Genomic DNA, 4,212 nt, shown 5'->3' on the forward strand with positions numbered 1-4,212 from the left:
CAGAGGTATTCCTGGAATTTACGGCAGGAGATGGGGAGGTTATCTGATGAAGATACCTGGAGTCGGCGGTGTTGACGCAGGCAGGACCATACTGCAGTTATCTCAAAACAATGGCTACACCAATGCCCATGGGGGAGGCTCTTGTTTGCTTTTCTCAGGGCCTTTGCCCTGTCAGCCAAAGTGAGGGTCTCTAATGGCTTCCCACAAGGTCAGTCCCTGCAGCCACCACCACAGGACACACTCAAAACCACCTCTCGTCAGCTTCTGCAGCAGTCTGAAATCTCTGTGCTCCTCTGTTTCAGCAGCAGCATGTACATGGGTCAGGCCAACTGTGCCCCTGTGCTGTGAGTGTTTCTGGAGCAAAAAGGAGACAGCATTCAGAGTTCTAGGATAAGTTGGCCATGTGAGGAGCTGACTATAATCTAATTCCATCTCTAAGTTTTCTATAGGCACATTGAGAACCATGAGCAGCTTTACTAAGGAAGAGTTTGACTGCCATATTCTCGATGAAGGCATTATTTACTGCTAAGGACATTCTTGACCAAAAAGATCGGTGAAGTCTCATCCTTTGATGTTAAGGATGCTTTCTATGTTCCAAACCTCTGAGCCATACTACGGAAGCATCTGAGTTGCTAAAGCACTGCCCCATGTTACTGCCCTTTATGCAGTAAAGTGTAACAACAGCAGGGTCACAGTGAGCACCCAAACTGCTATTCCTCAAGATTTGACAGTGCAAGCAAGACTGTAATACAGTTGGTGCAGGGGGTTGGGGTACCTCCAGAGAGGATTGTAGACCGCCAGCGGCCACATATGAACTGGGTTACCTGGAAGAGAATTCTGAGGTTAACGGGAAGGGGGCAAAAGAGAAATGAGTCAAGAGGACAGTTGCCCATAGAGACCGACTTTACTATCATTAAGCCAATATTTATAATCTTAGGAAAAACCACCCTGCCCCCCAAATGGCCGAGAATTCATAGATCTTCTTCTCAGAGGGTTGTCTGCTTAGTCACGCAGTTTTCTGTTGGTCTCCGGGTGGAGCTGCGCTGAGGTGAAATCGGCGGTATTGTTATCTTGAATAGGCCAGAGATAAAGCCAGGGGAAGGGTGGAGGCTGTAGGCCAGGAAGTGGCAGCTTGAATAAGCCTGAGATAACGCCTGGGGAAGGGTGGGGGTTGCCAGCCAGGAGGGTCACAGCTAGAAGCTGTGGGGGGAAGGGACAGAGGATTATCTATAAAAGTCATTTAAACAAGTGTCTCCAATCAAGAATTCTGCCGGTAACACAGTCCAGATGTTGACTTTTGACAGTAAAATTGAATTGATGAAAGTCATCAGAGCATATCCAAAGGTAAAGTGGATTTTGTGGATTGCCACTGACAATTCCAAAACTGTCACCTCAGTGACAGGTTTGGTGTCACACTCAAAACCAGCAGGCTTCTCTTGGAATGAGCAAAAGAGCTAAATGTTGAAACCTTCATGCAGGCAGTGTCAGATGTCCACTGTGTATTTGACATAGGAACAGAAGCTGGTTTCAGCATGCATCTGCTTGTTATTGGTGGTGACTTTCCTGGATCTGAAGATACAAAGCTTAACTTTGAAGAGATCACCAGTGTGATTAACCCAGCTCTGGACAAGTACTTCCCATCATACTCTGGAGGGAGAATCATAACTGAGCCTGGCAGATAGTATGATCAGCTTTCAACCTTACAGTCAACATCATTGCCAAAGAAAACATGTAGAGGGAGCAGAGCAGCTCTATTGATGAAGATGAGTCAAATGAGCAAACCTTCATGTATGAAGTGAATAATGGAGTGTATGGGAAGCCAGGTGAGAAGTATTACTCATCCAGAATCTGGGGACCAACATGTGATGGCCTTAATCAGATCATTGAGCCGTGCAGTAACATGCCTGAAATGCTTGTGGGTGATTGGGTGCTGTTTGAGAACACGGATACATACACTGTTGCTGCTGTTTCTACTTTCAGTGGGTTCCAGAAGCCAAACATCATGGCCAATATGGCAACTCATGAAGCAGATCCAGAACCATGGCTTCCTACTGGAAATTGAGGTGCAGGATGCTGGCACTCTGCCCATGTCTTGTGCCCAGCAGAGCAGGATGCAACATCACCCTGCAGTCTGTGTTTACGCTAGTGTCAATTTGTAGATGCCACTCTTGTAGCACTTGCCTGCAAGTATAGCTTGCTTTAAGGCATTTGATGAGACCATTTAACTTAATTACTGCTACTTTGGAATGTCTTTGTGAGAGTAGGGTTGACACCAATGCAGTATGGTAGGCTAGAAGATGGGCATCACACATAATGTGTTTCTGTTGAAACTTTAAATATTTGTTGAATATGGATTTTTATTCACTTTGCAGACAGGATATTAACATATGCCCTCAGCTACTCAGCAAGCATTTGTAGCTTGTATATTGGCAGAATGGGCTAAAAGCTTCTATTGTAACCCATTTTGAAAATGAAGTAGCCTGAAATAATTGGGCATTGGGGAAAGTTTGCAGGTATCCCTTAAAGAAGACACAAACTTCTGCACAAGCTTCTGCATCACAGCAGTGAATCTACCCCAGTACAGCAAGCAGAGAGGTGGATAGCACAGGTCTATGCCCCCTCCTACTCCTCTCTCTCTCTCTCTCTCTCTCTCTCTCTCTCTCCAGCATCAGTCTGCTTAGGCCATCCCAAGTGTGCAGCTGCCTGTAAACTTCGGGACCAACTGTCTGTTTTTAAGGAATGTCATATACCTAGTGACTTATTGGGCTCCCAGTGTGTATCTCTATCTACAAATGTTGAAGATCATGCCCTGGAAACCAAAGTCTGCCTGTCTCTCAGGAGGCTCACCCTAACCAGGAGTAGAGGACGTCTGCCCAAACCAGGAACACAGTAGGCATGCTCTAACCATGGACAGAGGAGGCACTCCCTAATAAGAGAGTACTGCATGCCACCAAGGAGACATATATTAACCCAGGTCATAGAGCTCTATATAGCTCCAGTCAGAGACATTCAGGCATGTTAACACCAGAAAGAAACAGATGACCAGAGGCAAGCACAAAAACATAAGCAACAGAAGACAATGCAATTCAGCATTATCAGAACCCAGTTCTCCCACCACAGCAAGCCCTGGATACCCTAACAAACCTGAAAAATGAGAATGTGATCTAAAATCCCATCTTGTGAAAATGATAGAGGCCTTTAAAGAGGATACAAATAACTCCATTAAATAAATACAGCAAAACACAGGCAAACAGGTAGAAGCCCTTAAAGAGGAAACAAATCCCTTAAGGACATACAAGAAAACACAATCAAGCCGGTTCAGGAATTGAACCAAATGGTCGAAGACCTAAAAATGGAGATGGAAACAATAAAAGAGGGGCTAGAGTGATGGCTCAGTCGTTAAGAGCACTGATTGCTCATCCAAAGGTGCCGAGTTCAAATCCCAGCACCCATATGGTGGCTCACAATCATCCTAATGAAACCTGATTCCCTCTGCTGGTGCATCTGAAGACAGCTACAGTATATTCACATATAAAAAAAAAAAGTAAATCTTTTTAAAAAGTTAAATAAAAACAGGAACAGAGGAGACAGAAAACATGGGAAAGAGGTCAGATCTACATATAGTGGGTGAAAGGTATTTGTTGGTTTATTTGTTTGTTTTTGCATAGTTTTCTCTTGTTTTCTATACTTACTTAATTTTGTTTAATCTTTTTTGTAATTATACTCCAGATTTTATTCCACTTCCTCTCCATCCTCCGAATGTTCCCCATCACATACCTCTACCCCACCCCGCCCAGATCACTAAACTCCCTGGGGCCACCAGTCTTTTGAGTGTAAGGTGCATCTTCTCGGCAGTAGCTGGTCCAGCTGAAGGGCCATCAGCGGTGGAACCAAGGCGACACAGGGTCCAGTTAGGCCCTGCGCCCACGACCACTGACCTTCGCTGAGCAGCCGGGAGGCAAGCAGCTGCGGTTCTGCGGAGCCTTTCGCTGCACGGAAGCCACTTCAGAACTCGGCTTCCCGCCAGTCAGGAGAGACTCACCTCCATCTTGATTCAGGGCTCCAGAGATCAGACAAACTGAGGTACACAAACATAATCCTAGGCCCAACACCGCAGTGGTCTGAGCCTGACGGGCGTTGGCCTGCACCCAGGCCCTGGGCTGTTCGAGTAGCCATCGGGGCGCCAACCCAGCCAGGAGTTTTTTTTGCCCT

General features: G+C 46.0%; 1 pseudogene; it reads left to right on the plus strand.

The window, feature by feature from the left end:
- The first annotated feature begins 463 nt into the window (after positions 1-463).
- LOC127677132 (ornithine decarboxylase-like) lies at positions 464-2,159 on the plus strand (annotated as a pseudogene).
- Positions 2,160-4,212: the final 2,053 nt, after the last annotated feature.

Source organism: Apodemus sylvaticus, chromosome 2, assembly GCF_947179515.1.
Source record: "Apodemus sylvaticus chromosome 2, mApoSyl1.1, whole genome shotgun sequence".
Lineage (NCBI taxonomy): Eukaryota > Metazoa > Chordata > Mammalia > Rodentia > Muridae > Apodemus > Apodemus sylvaticus.